The sequence below is a fragment of the Bos javanicus genome, chromosome 1, assembly GCF_032452875.1.
Source record: "Bos javanicus breed banteng chromosome 1, ARS-OSU_banteng_1.0, whole genome shotgun sequence".
NCBI lineage: Eukaryota > Metazoa > Chordata > Mammalia > Artiodactyla > Bovidae > Bos > Bos javanicus.
The window spans coordinates 76772570-76787714 of record NC_083868.1 but is presented as its reverse complement, the minus strand read 5'-3'; the positions used below and the strand labels follow the sequence as shown (position 1 = coordinate 76787714).

The 15145-nt window shown below is 38.0% G+C and overlaps 2 protein-coding genes across 2 annotated transcripts in view; one reads left to right on the top strand and one right to left on the bottom strand.

Moving 5' to 3' along the window:
* IL1RAP (interleukin 1 receptor accessory protein) overlaps nucleotides 1-15145 on the top strand; it is a 243594-nt gene that overhangs the window by 206902 nt on the left and 21547 nt on the right. The window lies entirely within an intron of this gene.
* The window catches only part of GMNC (geminin coiled-coil domain containing), a 136599-nt gene continuing 123238 nt past the window's right edge, over nucleotides 1785-15145 (bottom strand). Inside the window, exons 5-6 of the transcript XR_009735602.1 lie at nucleotides 5920-5990; nucleotides 1785-5348 (exon numbers count right to left, since the gene is read on the bottom strand). The gene's annotated coding sequence lies outside the window, so the exon portion shown is untranslated. The remainder of the gene's footprint in view (nucleotides 5349-5919; nucleotides 5991-15145) is intronic.

Sequence of the window (15145 nt, the reverse complement as noted above, 5' to 3'; positions counted from 1 at the left end):
AGTTTTCTGAATGTTGAGCTTTAAGCCAACTTTTTCACTCTCCTCTTTCACTTTCATCAAGAGGCTCTTTATTTCTTCTTGCTTTCCGCCATAAGGGTGGTATCATCTGCATATCTAAGGTTATTGATATTTCTCCCAGCAATCTTGATCCCAGGTTGTGCTTCATCCAGCTTGGCATTTTGCATGATATACTCTGCATATAAGTTAAATAAGCAGGGTGACAATATACAATCTTGACATACTCCTTTCCCTATTTGGAACCAGTCTGTTGTTCCATGTCCAGTTCTAACTGTTGCTTCTTGACTTGCATACAGATTTCTCAGGAGGCAGGTGAGGTGGTCTGCTATTCCCATCTCTTTAAGAGTTTTCTACAGTTTGTTGTGATCTTAGTCAAGTTGACAAAGCACAAACCAGCACAGTGTCCAATGCTCTCATGTTGCAGGAAAGAAATTTGCTGCCTTAAGGGAACTGACCCTACCAAGCTTGATGAATTAGGTAATGACAGAATCAGAACTTGATTTAAGTTCTCTTGATTTTTGGAGCAGTTATTTTTCCCCCATTATGTCTTCTGTCTACTTTATAGTTGCTTATGTGCTACGAACATAATTATTTGAATATGGACTAAAATGTTTATAAAGGTCATTCATCAGATATTTTTATTCAAATGAATATATAACTTATTTGTGGAAAATAATAGAATTCTGGGTTTTAATTATTAATATATCAAAGATTTTGAATTTGCTAGTGTTTCTTGGTGGTAGGGAGAGGGCATTTTAGGCACATGTACTACATAATCAAGTCATTATATGGCTATTCAAAAGATTTTTAATCCAAACTGTGTTTCAAAATTATAACTATTACCAAGGAATGAAAGAACTACATAAAATCATAACAAGTGTATTTGTGATTTATTGAGAGTTTACTATATATGTCATTATGCTAAATACTTCATACCTCATATCTTTTTCTAAATGAATTTTCCTAATTTTAATATTTTTTAATAAATATGAAGTCTGATACATATAAAATTGATTAGGAAGCACAGGTAACTCTGTAAGAAAAGCCATATTGTCGTAAGAACAAGAATCATAGCTGAACATAATTTAGTTGGAATTTGGATCATAGCTTGGTTTTCAGAGTCCTTTTGAGATGAAAAAATTTTCTTTAGGGGGATTTGGTGGTAAAGGCAGTGAATGAACCTTGGGAAATATAAACAGTTACACAATTTGGCACTTGTTAAGTCTGTAAAATAAAACAGATACTGGATGTGGTCAGGGGTGGTGGTTGTAAGACAACTTGATTATTTTTTTTTTTCCCCTATAATTCTACGCTCACCATAGCCAACTCCAGTTCTCAGAAAGTTTCAGTATAGTGGGGTGAATTGACAGTTGACAACAGAGACAGGAAATGAAAGTGGGAACTTCATCAGCACATGAGCCTGAACCAGGTTCACCAGAGCAGAAGGAAGCTTTGTGATGACAGCCATTAGCGTGCCAGTTTCTGGCTTAGATTTGGACTGGTTACTCTTATGTCTCCTGTACAGTTGTCATCCTGGGATTGTCCTTACCTGTCTCCTGCATTGGATCATTTGAATCCTGTATTGAAGTAGAAGACAAAAATCAGAAGCTTTCTGAGAATGATTCATGAAAATTTTTTGCAAACTAATATATCTTCAGATTAAAATTTCAATTCAATTAATTTTCCATTTAGCTAACAAAATTTTGTGAACTAAAATATTTTTATCTCATCTTCAGATTTAATTTTCAGTTTGTCAAAATTTATGGGAACCATATTTTTATCTCATCTTCAGATTTAATTTTCAATTCAGGTTAAAATTTTAGATTTTGTATTATTGAACTAGGACTTTTGAAGGCATCGATAATTTTTTCTTGCTGCCAGTATTGTTTGTTGAGAAGTCCTGTCATTCTGAATACCAGTCATAAGCACAATATATAGTTATATTTTTCTCCTCTCTAGAAGCTTGTAAGATTTTTATTTTTCTATTCTGAGTTCTTATATTTTTCAATTAGGATTTACTATCTTTCACCCCTGACTGTTGCCTGTTCATATTAAAAGTAGGGACTCTAAAGTGGACTGGACTCTCTGAGAGCTTGTGTGGATCTTATTATCTGTGAGTCTGCCAGGACTTTTGACATGCTATCAGTTTTTTTTTCCTTGTTCTGGTCAAATTGGGGGGAAAAAAGATACTTTAATACTGTCATTCTCTGTTTAATTTTAGTGCATTAAAACATCTTTTTGGTACATTTTAAGTCTTCTGGGAGATGTGATCAGTTTTTTTTTTTTTTCTAATTGGAGTGCCTTCATTACCTTGCAGAAAACTAAGATGGGCTTATATGAGTGTAGACAGTTAATCTTATTCTCGTGGAAGTGAGGTTTATGTGGTTATATGAGTTATCTATGTTCTCATAAATATTGAGTGAATAAGTCAAGATTTGAACACAAAGGAAGCTTATTTAATTCATACTGACTAGAGACTTGTAGCTCAGAAAATAGTTTCTTTGATGCTTTATGAAAATCTCTCAATTTCCTATATAGATGGATGAAGAAAGTATCAAAATATAAGGCACTTCAGTGTTAGAAATATTATTACTTAAATACGTAACTTTAATGAGACATTTCCAATCCTTTAACAAGAGAAGTGCATTCCAAGTCTATTCTGTCTCTAAACTAAAATTCAGGTTTGTGCATTTCTTTCCAACTCCTTGCTATCTTCATATCCTTCAAACACTCATGTACTCTTAGGTTGACATAGCTTAAGCTTTCTACCTGATGACTTCACATCCTTCTTGTCTACTTTTTGAATATCATACATATAGAACCTAGAAGAATATTTTTTAATGTATTATGCCCTTTCCTGCTTAAATGTTGTAAAGATTTTCCGTAACAACAGAAAGTAGAATATGAATACTTAACATGGTCCGCTGGGTGGGCATAGTGTGATTTCCACCTGTTTTTCCAACCTTTGCTTTCATTTTACTCATTATACTTCAGCCATAATGGTTTTAATTCAAATCATTGAAAGTTTCAAGATAGTTTCTATTTTAGGTATTTTATTTATCCTCTTCTCTCTGCCTGGAATATTCTTCCGATTAACATCAATCGTGGCTCCCTCAGAATCATCCCTCAGTACTCAGCTTGAATCATTTCCTCAAGAGGTCTGGTAAAGTCTATACTCCCACATGTCAGGTAATCCCTTTACACTTGAAATGTTTTAGATTTTCTACGTGTAATACTTTAGGTAAATAGAAAAATAACCTGGAGAATGAAAATTCATTTCTTTCATTGTGTGTATTTGCATTTAATGCCTGCCACAACATTTAGAAGCACATTATCAGATGAGAGGGCTTCCCTGATGGCTCAGTTGGTAAAGAATCCGCCTGCAATGCGGGAGACTCTAGTTCAATTCCTGGTTTGGGAAGATCCCCTGGAGAAGGAAAAGGCTACTCACTCCAGTATTCTGGCCTGGAGAAGTCCATGGACTATGGGTCATGAAGAATCAGACATGACTAAGTGATTTTAACTTTCACTATCAGATGAGAATGTGTTCTTACGAATTCACAAAATTAGGTGTTAAGAACCCTGTTGATATGAGACAATGAAGTGAATTTAGACAGTATCAGGATTCCTGGGCTCTGAACCAAGCTGATGAGTCACCTTGGTCATGTCAGACAGAAAAAGAATGAATGTTAGCTGTTTCTGAGGTACACGGATTGAACTGGAACAATTTGTATAGGTCTTTCTTGCTTAATTTTCTATGACCCACCATTCTAAAATTTAGGTTTACATTGATTTTTAAACATTGACAGAAATCACCATAAATTTCTTCAGAAATTTAAAGTAACACTTAAAACATGTATTTTTTGTATTTTTATTTTTGATAAGATGAAATTCCTTGAGTGGGCTCAGATTTTCTTTCATTTTTTTTTTGTTCTGCTTTCAATCCAACAATGAAATTAAAAACTGTTTCCTGAGTAAATACCAGTTACTCTGAGAGAAGCAGAGGTCTAAAATTACCATAAGAAGTGAAGAACAGAAAAAGAAAACATGGTCATTAAATGTCCATTGTGTGATCAAGTAGTAGTTACTGTGAAGGACTTGAAAATGAAACATCCTCCAAACTGAGAAGAATATGTACTTTCTAAGCATGCAATTGCCAGTAACTGTGTGTAGGGACAGACTCCAAGATGGGCCACAAACTAATATTAAATTAATGACTGGAAAGAAAATTATTGATTGTCCTATTATCTTATCTGTGATATAGACACTTCAATCTGAATGAAGACACTGGTGAAGAATGTTTAGGTTTTACTTTACAGTGATTGACAGTTTTATGGGCAGTCAGATTATAATCTACTACAATCTATTAAAGATTATAATAATAATCTATTATTATTATTATAATAATTATAATCTGTTAAAGACTTCTTACTTCTTACAAAACCACCATAAGAAGCTGTGCTCAAAGGAAGTCACTAATGGATCCAGATGCATCACATTTGAACTATGACTCCAGAGAGTTCTTTGAAAAACTATAAAAACAATAATACTGATTTTCAGTTCAGTTCAGTCTCTCAGTTGTCTCCGGCTCTTTCTGACCCCGTGAACTGCAGCATGCCAGGCCTCCCTGTCCATCACCAACTCCCAGAATCCACCCAAACCCTTGTCCATTGAGTCGGTGATGCTGTCCAACCATCTCATCCTCTGTTGTCCCCTTCTCCTCCTGCCCTTCAATCTTTCCCAGAATCAGGGTCTTTTCAAATGAGTCAGCTCTTCGCGTTACGTGGCCAAAGTATTGAAGTTTCAGCTTCAACATCAGTCCTTCCAATGAACACCCAGGACTGATCTCCTTTAGGATGGACTGGTTGGATCTCCTTGCAGTCCAAGGGACTCTCAAGAGTCTTCTCCAACATCACAGTTCAAAAGCATCAATTCTTCTGTGTTCAGCTTTCTTTATAGTCCAACTCTCACATCCATTCATGACCACTGGAAAAACCATAGCCTTACTAGAAGGACCTTTGTGGACAAAGTAATGTCTCTGTTTTTTAATATGCTGTCTAGGTTGGTCATAACATTCCTTCCAAGGAGTAAGCATCTTTTAATTTCATGGCTGCAATCACCATCTGCAGTGATTTTGGAGCCTAGAAAAATAAAGTCAGCCACTGTTTCCACTGTTTCCGAATCTATTTCCCGTGAAGTGATGGGACCGGATGCCATGATCTTAGTTTTCTGAATGTTGAGCTCTAAGCTAACTTTTTCACTTTTCTCTTTTACTTTCATCAAGAGGCTCTTTAGTTCTTCTTCACTTTCTGCCATAAAGGTGGTGTCATCTGCATAAGAGTTTATTGATATTGATTTTAGTATTTCATAAAACCAAAAATATCTAGATGTTGACTACTAGTGATAGATACTAATTATAGCATTTGTTGAAACCTCATTATTGAAACTAGGACTAAGCAAATTTATAAGGACTTAAGAAAGTCATGCCACATGAATAACAATAAGCAATTGGTCTTGTTCTGCAGATGTTTTTAGTTACAAAAACTTGTTTAAAGGACAAGCTGCTGGAAAACACAAAGAGTTGTTATGTCATTAACCTCAAAGGTTAACATGTATATCGTAAGTATTCCTTAAACACTTTTATTGATAATAATTCCTTACAAACATTTTAGTGTTTTCAAAAGGCTTTCACATACACTGTTAATTATATTATAAGACATTAAACAACGCAAAAAATATCTCAATTATAGTTTTTCATAGCATGATGCTTGAGATATACAAATATGCTGCAAATATGTTTTGAAAAAATTAATTTGATTCACACAAGAATATATGACATATAGGCAAGAACTGTAATACAATCTAAAATATCTAAAAACAGCTCCAGTGAATGTACCTTACCTATTTGATACAAAGAACACAAGATCTAAATCTTCTGATGTTTTGGCTTTTAGTGAACTATAGATGAACTGCTGAGGAGGAGAAAGGAAGAGAAATAGTCAATAAAAATCTGTAAAGATGGAACTTTTCAAAGAACTCATATCTTTATTTGAACACTCTTATGTTAGGAGCTCCAGTACTCTTGCTTGGCAAATCCCATGGATGGAGGAGCCTGGTAGGCTGCAGTCCATGGGGTCACCAGGAGTTGGACACGACTAGGTGACTTCACTTTCATGCATTGGAGAAGGAAATGGCAACCCACTCCAGTGTTCTTGCCTGGAGAATCTCAGGGACTGGGGAGCCTGGTAGGCTGCTGTCTATGGGGTTGCACAGAGTCGGACACAACTGAAGTGACTTCGCAGCATGATATGTTATAAGAATGGATAGAAGACATATATGTTTCACATGGATAGAGAACAGCCTCAAATCAGGATTTATTGTTCATTTCTTAACTATTACGGTCTGTACACTATATATAATCTAGCTTTTTAATTGTTTTTTGTCTACAGTGACCACCTCCACTAACTACTGTGTTCACCTTGTGGTTTTATCTTTGTCTTTTAGTGCTTAATAAAGAGATATTTGCATCTTTCCTCAGTCCTTTTACATCTTAAATGAAGAGAAATTGGAGTTGTCTTAAAAGATAAATGGGTATGTATACTAGCTGCAGAATTGGATGAAAAGTGTTTCAAATGGAAGAAACCATGTGAGCAAAGTCCTTAGGTGAGAGACTGCTGAAGATATATTGGAGGAATGGATTTGGCTAGCATATAAAAGACATGGAATGGGAAGTTTCTGGGTCTGGGCTCAATTGCATAGCACTTGAGGCTAACAGAGGACTTTTTCCATGACCAGTAGGAAGCTACTGAAGATTATTCAGCAGGGAGGTGATAGCATGGGTCAGTAAAAAGGTTTGGTTTTGTTTTATAACAATCAGGAAGGCATAGCTAAATCTGTGCTTTTGCATGAAAATTTTAATAATAGTGGAAGAAAAATTGTGTGTGTATGTTGGAAGAGAGAACTAGAGTGCAAAGTGGGGAGAATTTTCACCAGCTCAGAGAGACTATTTCAATAGTTCATTTAGAATGGAAAGCATATCTACCACTGACTAGGTATATGATACAGGACAAATTACTCTCCTTTCTAAGCCTCCTTTTCTTCATCTGTGTCCTATAGGATTGCTGCTCGGATTAAGAGGGAGATGGTATACATAATTAAAAGCATCATGTCCAGTATATAATAGCTGCTGCTGCATATTAGGTCAATTAAGATACATAATTTTCATGAATATGTCTCAGTGAAGTATTTTGGTCTTTTCTTAAAGAAACATTTTTCCATAGCTGAGGCATCCTGTTGGACTAAGGTAAAAATACTGCCCAACAAGGCCTTTCCTTAGACTGTCTTCTTGGCCTCCCTCAGCAAAGAAGCCCCTTCGCTAAAGGGGCCTATAGCAAGCAGGTCACGTTGTCCCCTGGAACTTCTGCTCTTCTGCACTGTCAGCCAGAAAGACACCAAACTCATGAAAGAACACCCAGTCATGCTTGAGAAGTCAAGCATAAACTCTGGTGTTTGCTCTCCTCTCAGAGTGAGTCAAGCATGCTATTTCACTTACCTTAGAAGGTGATGGCACCCCACTCCAGTACTCTTGTCCGAAAATCCCATGGATGGAGGATCCTGGTGGGCTGCAGTCCATGGGGTCACAAAGAGTCGGACACGACTGAGCGATTTCACTTTCCCTTTTCACTCTCATGCATTGGAGAAGGAAATGGCAGCCCACTCCAGTGTTCTTGCCTGGAGAATCCCAGGGACGGGGCAGCCTGGTGGGCTGCCATCTGTGGGGTCGCACAGAGTTGGACACGACTGAAGCGACTTAGTAGCAGCAGCAGAGTATCTGTAGACACTTGGTCTTCATTTATTGTCTTGCATTTCTCTAACCCAAGCTGTATAAGATGGAATGCTAGGTCTAGACTCCATTATTCGCTGCTTTTTTCCCACCTTAAATGGTTGAGGCTTTCTTCTGATACAGTTCTGTTGTATTTCGATGACTGGAAAGGGTAAGACTGAAACAGTTATGTCTCAGGAACAAAGCATGCACAGATTTTGACAATCAAGGAGGCTCTATTCTATCTCTGGAATTCATTTTGTCTCACTTGTACCCAAGGCCAGTGATAATATATGAGAGAGAATGTACACTAGGTGCACATGGCATTGAAAGGCAATGGTTGTTTATGTTGTCATAACTTATTCACAAAAAACTAGGTAGCTGAGTACTTATTATGGTCAGATACTGTATTAAAGGATAGAACACCAAGATGAGCAACATTATTTAATCCAAAATATCTGCTGAACATTAACCATGTACCAGGTCTGTTGTGAGAATTCAAACATGGCTATGTAAATAATTCCTTCCCTCAAAATATTCCATATAGAAAAATTCCATAAGGATATTTCTAAATAGCAATAACTAAGCTCACTAACCTTGGATGTGGGGTATCTCTTCACAGCTGTTCCATCAAAGTGTCGCCACTGCTCCTTACCTTGGACCTGGGGTAGCACCTCTGGGCTGCTGCCCCTGACCTCGGGCGAAAGATATACCCATTTGAATGCAGAGTTCCAAATAATAGCAAGGAGAGATAAGAAAGCCTTTCTCAGAGATCAATGCAAAGAAATAGAGGAAAACAGCAGAATGGGAAAGACTAGAGATCTCTTCAAGAAAAATAGAGATACCAAGGGAACATTTCATGCAAAGATGGGCTCAATAAAGGACAGAAATGGTAGGGACCTAATAGAAGTAGAAGATATTAAGAAGAGGTGGCAAGAATACACAGAAGAACTGTACAAAAAAGATCTTTATGACCCAGATAATCATGATGGTGTGATCACTCACTGTGAGCCAGACATCCTGGAATGTGAAGTCAAGTGGGCCTTAGAAAGCATCACTACGAACAAAGCTATGGAGGTGATGGAATTCCAGTTGAGCTATTTCAAATCCTGAAAGATGATGCTGTGAAAGTGCTGCACTCAATATGCCAGCAAATTTGGAAAACTCAGTGGTGGCCACAGGACTGGAAAAGGTCAGTTTTCATTCCAATCCCAAAGAAAGGCAATGCCAAAGAATGCTCAGACTACCACACAATTGCATTCATTTCACATGCTAGTAAAGTAATGCTCAAAATTCTCCAAGCCAGGCTTCAGCAATATGTGAACTTCTAGATGTTCAAGTTGGTTTTAGAAAAGGCAGAGGAACCAGAGATCAAATTCCCAATATCTGCTGGATCATCAAAAAAGCAAGAGAGTTCCAGAAAAACACCTATTGCTGCTTTATTTATTATGCCAAAGCCTTTGACTGTGTGGATCACAATAAACTGTGGAAAATTCTGAAAGAAATGGGAATACCAGACCACCTGACCTGCCTCTTGAGAAATCTGAATGCAGGTCAGGAAGCAACAGTTAGAACTGGACACGAAACAACAGACTGGTTCCAAATCAGAAAAGGAGTACGTCAAGGCTGTATATTGTCACCCTGCTTATTTAACTTATATGCAGAGTACATCATGAGAAATGCTGGGCTGGAGGAAGCACAAGCTGGAATCAAGATTGCCAGGAGAAATATCAATAACCTCAGATATGCAGATGACACCATCCTTATGGCAGAAAGTGAAGAAGAACTAAAGAGCCTCTTGAAAGTGAAAAAGGAGAGTGAAAAAGTTGGCTTAAAGCTCAGCATTCAGAAAACTAAGATCATGGCATCCAGTCCCATCCCTTCATGGCAAATAGATGGGGAAACAGTGGAAACAGTGGCTGACTTTATTTTTCTGGGCTCCAAAATCACTGCAGATGGCTGGTGATTGCAGCCATGAAATTAAAAGATGCTTACTCCTTGGAAGGAAAGTTATGACCAATCTAGACAGCATATTAAAAAGCAGAGACATTACTTTGTCCACAAAGGTCCTTCTGGTCAAGGCTATGGTTTTTCCAGTGGATGTGAGAGTTGGACTATAAAGAAAGCTTGAGTGCCGAAGAATTGACACTTTTGAACTGTGGTGTTGGAGAAGACTCTTGAGAATCCCTTGGACTGCAAGGAGATACAATCTGTCCATCCAAAAGGAGATCAGTCCTGGGTGTTCTTTGGAAGGACTGATGTTGAAGCTGAAACTTCAATACTTTGGCCACCTGATGCGAAGAGCTGACTCATTGGAAAAGACCCTGATGCTGGGAAAGATTGAGGGCAGGAGGAGAAGAGAACGACAGAGGATGAGATGATTGGATGACATCACTAACTCAATGGACAAGGGTTTGGGTGGACTCTGGGAGTTGGTGATGGACAGGGAGGCCTGGCGTGCTGTGGTTCATGGGATCACAAAGAGTCGGACACAACTGAGTAACTGAACTGAACTGAACTGAAGCTCACTAACTAGCAGTAACTAAATAATCCTTTAGATCTTATTTATGATATATTACGGTTAAAAGAGTCTTCATATCTTCTTCATTTCATTTTATCTAAGAAGCTTCATTTCATCTGAAATATGCATTTTCATGTTATTGCTTTGCTCCTCTTTTGTGACACTCTTGTCTCTTATACTTCTGGAAAGAACATCTTTGCTTTCCTTTCTGAAGGTATTCAATATGGTGGTTTCTCCTCAGCCCTGCTGCTGCTGCTGCTAAGTCGCTTCAGTCGTGTCCGACTCTGTGCGACCCCATAGACAGCAGCCCACCAGGCTCCCCGTCCCTGGGATTCAGCCCTGCACGGATAAATACTGCTTGATATTAGGTTTGGTGGTCTTTATCACTCAAGCATTGTTGATCCCTGAGATTCCTTAAATGGAGAAACTAAGGAAGAAAGAGAACACTAAAGAATCTCAGCATACTACTAACTTATGAATTACAAAGATAATTTCTCTCATCTCGGGTGTATTTATCACCCTGTCATGAGATATAGCTCTGACTATGTTTGCATACATCTTGGCTGTTGGAAGAATGTTGTTTGGGAAAGCTAATGCATTGCTTTTAATAATGTTTGGTCATCCGAGTCCCTTTGTTATAAGACACAGTAGATATTCCTGTGCTATTTACACCAAATTTCCATCACCGATGTTAAGTTATAAGTTAGGAGGCAGAGAGAAAACACTGATATCTCCAGGCTCAATTTCAAGATTATGTTCAAATAATCATTTGAACCATTTAGTACCAAGAGATGCCAAGAAAGGGCACACAGTTCCTCTTTTAATGTGTCATCTTGGGATACATGGGGATCCCTGACTGTGGTTTATAGTGGCTGTTTGAGATTAATATTTTGGTGCCTGAATTTCCCACAGTCACCTTAGGGAAAGAATGTAAGTTTCCATTCTGCTTGTGATATTTATTACAATTCTGGGATTGAATCTATTCAGTTCTTCCATCTGAACATTTGATATTGGAATGTGTCCAGCTTCTTAAGAAAAACCCTGTATGTATTCCTGGAGAAATACCACCATTTGATTCCTTCATTTAAGAAGCTTGTTTCCTTTTGGCTTCTACCATGAAATGAAAGAGGAATTAGATGCTTTATTCAGTAACTGAATTCATGTGCATATATGCTCACTCAGTTGTATCTGTTTCTTTGAGACCCCTTGGACTATAGCTCTACAGATTCCTCTATCCATAGAATTTTCCAGGCAAGAATACTGGAGTGGGTTGCCATTTCCTGTTCTAGGGGATCTTCTTGATCTAGGGATTGAACCCAAGTTTCTTATGTCTTCTGTATTGGGGTGCAGATTCTTTACCACTGCACCTCCTGGGAAATCCTAATTGAATTCAGTCTCAGTTAAATTAATCCAAACAATCAGTAGTTTTGTTTTTGTTTTTCAGCCAAACAGAGCATGTTAAATGGAACTCAACATTTTGGTCAAATTCTTTTTTTTTTAAACTATGCAGACAAATCTTCCATCTGTTAAGCTATTACTAGTCGGTGAACTGGTATGAATTTATTACCTGGAAAAGCCACATGTAATATTTGCACATATATAAGCTTCTAGTTAACTGAGTTTTGACTATTTGCAACTCCATGGATTGCAGCACGCCCGGCTTCCATTCAACCATCTCATCCTCTGTTTTCCTTTTCTCCTCCTGCCCTCAATCTATCCCAGCAACAGGACCTTTTTTAATGAGTTGGCTCTTCGCATCAGGTGTGCAAAGTATTAGCGCTTCAGCTTCAACATCAGTCCTTCCAATGAATATTCAGGGTTGATTTCCTTTAGGATTGACTGATGTGATCTCCTTGCAGTCCAAGGAACTCTCAAGGGTCTTCTTCAACACGATAGTTTGAAAGCATCGATTCTTCGGTGCTCAGCTTTCTTTATAGACCAACTTTCACCTCTTTACATGACTACTGGAAAAACCATAGCTTTGACTAGATGGCTGTTTGTTGGCGAAGTGATATTTCTGCTTTTTAATACATTGTGTAGGTTTGTCATAGCTTTTCTTCCAAGGAGCATGTGCATTTTAATTTCCTGGCTGCAGTCATTATCCACAGTGATTTTGGAGCCCAAGAAAATAATTTCTGTCACTGTTTTCATTTCTTTCCCCATCTATTTGCCATGAAGTCTTGGGACCGAATGGAATGGTCTTTGCTTTTTTTTTTAAACCATATAAAAAGAAAATCCATGAGAACATTTTAAACCTATGGTTTATATTTCTTTGTCCTATCTGGTCTCAAGTGTATCCATTCCAGTGAAGTGGCAAAAATCCTTTCAGAACAAATACACTGTTTCCTTCTTGTTCTGCTACTTGTATGCACAAATGTGATACTGTTAGATGAAATGCTCAGATTAGTAATACCTGTTTCCTTCCATTAAGCTGAATTTTAGTAGTTTCAGCCTAAGACAGGCAGTGCCTAGAAGAGCCTTCAGCTTTCATATCAGAACGTAGCCCATAAGACTCTACTTTGTCTTTGCCTCCTGTCCCATTTTCTTTCTGTATAAACCAAGTCTATTGCTAATGGCTGATGAGAAAAAGGTAATAGCCATCAATTGACTGCTTCTAGGAATACCTTTAACTAGCATCAAAAGACTCTTTGAAAGGGAAATGGAGTATTCCCTGTGGATTTATCCAAACATTTCCTGTGAAAGAAGCTGACACATTTTCTCCCTGCTGGATTACTTCGTTACTTATTTCCACTGCAAAGTAGTGGGGTCAATGAACTTTCTTTGTTGAGGTTTCACCCAGGAGAGTCTTTTTTTTTTTCCTTTCCTTTTTCTTTGTTTTTTCTTTTTCTTTATCACAAAGAGAGGCAACATATGTGAGGACAATATTTTGAGACTAATGTAAGCTTAGTTTTTCTTGCCCAGTTGTGCTATTAAAGAACACTTAATCTCCTAAATGATCCTCCAAATTCCTTTTCTACTGATAATTGACAAGTACCAGAAGGAATTCTGATGACTACAGCACAGATATAATTACAGAAAGAGAACCATCAGCTCATTGACTTGCATGTTATTTGATGGAACACTCAAATACATCAGGCAGTCAATCATATTTTAAACTGTCATATTTTAGTAAAATCAATGTGTCATACAATGACAATAATAATGATAGATAAAATATGTGACCCCACTACATGCTGTCACTGTACTGTGTGCCCTACCTACATAATCTCCTTTAATCACAAATGAATATTATGTGGCAAAGTATTATTGATCTATTTTACAGATGAGGAAGATGGGAGTCAAATAAATTAGTGATAATAATAATAAATAACTATCTAATGCTTATTATTTGCTAGGATCTGGTTTTAAGAACACAATCATATTAATTCATTTAATCTAGAGTAAAATCCATTGAATAGATATTATTGTTAGTCTCAATTTTTAGGTGAGGAAATAGAGGCAAAGAGAGGTGAGTAAATTGCTCTGTCTCAGTGAAGAAGAGGTGGACATGGGACTGAATTATTGCTTTTGGGTTTCCCAAATCATACTCTTACCACTGTGATGCACTGACTCAGCTTCTCTACACGCTTAATTACTCAGTGATTTAGAACAGTGTTGGGCCTTGATTTCAGTCTCTGTGCTCTTGATCACTGTCTAGTCTACTTCCTCTCATTCACTAAATACACAATCAGTGAGCTATGTGCAAAGCTTTGTGGCTCTGTTGCACATGCCTGTGATGGCAGAGTATAGAGAGAGAGTCTCTGCCTTTGAAAATCTTACTTTTTGGAAGTGAAGCTGCTTACTGTCTAATTAAGAAGCTTACTAACCTCATTAATACAAATAATAACCTCTCCAAGGATCTTTCTGGAATCATTAGAGATCTCTTCATTATGACTCCTATAACTTCAACAACTGAGTGAGCCAAGAGGTCTCCCATTCAATACATTAATGGGGTTTCTTTTTGAAAGGAACAGATTAGTAAGAGGTAAGCTCTTGATAAGGGCTTCCCAGGTGGTGCACTGGTAAAGAATCTGCCTGCCAGTGCAGGATTAGATCTGTGGGTTGCGAAGATCCCCTGGAGAAGGAAATGGCAACCCATTCAAGTGTTCTTGCCTGGAGAATCCCATAGACAGAGAAGCCTGATGGAATACAGTCCATGGGGTCTCAAAGAGTCGGACATGGCTGAGGACATAACAAATTGTTCTTAAAGGTGTTCCCCCTTACTAAGGAGAGGCATATCAGGACTTCCCTGGTGGTCCAGTGATTAGATCTCTGGGTTGGGAAGATCCCTTGGAGGAAGGCATGGCAACCCATTCCAGTGTTCTCGCATGGAGAATCCCTACGGACAGAGAAACCTGGCGAGCTACAGTCTTTGGGATTGCAAAGAGTCAGACAGGACAAAGCATGTGCTTGCATGTGCACACGTGCGTGCACGTGCGCGCACACACACACACACACACACACACACACATTACAATGCAGAGGATGAGATTCAGTCCCTGGTTGGAGAACAAGATCCTGCAGGCTGCAGAGCAGCTAAGTCTATACACCACAACTAGCGAGTCCAGGCACTACAACTAAAAATATTACATGATGCAAGGAAGACCCAACACAGCCAAAAAATAAACATTAAAAAAAAGAAGAAACAAATCCCCAAACCAATAGCTGGACAATGAAAAGAATAAACCTCCTGTGGAAAGTAATACCAGCTTTCAAGTGTCAGCTTCTTGCTTTTCTAGGTGAGAAAATCATGATGTGACATAAAGGTATTAATGACAATGAGC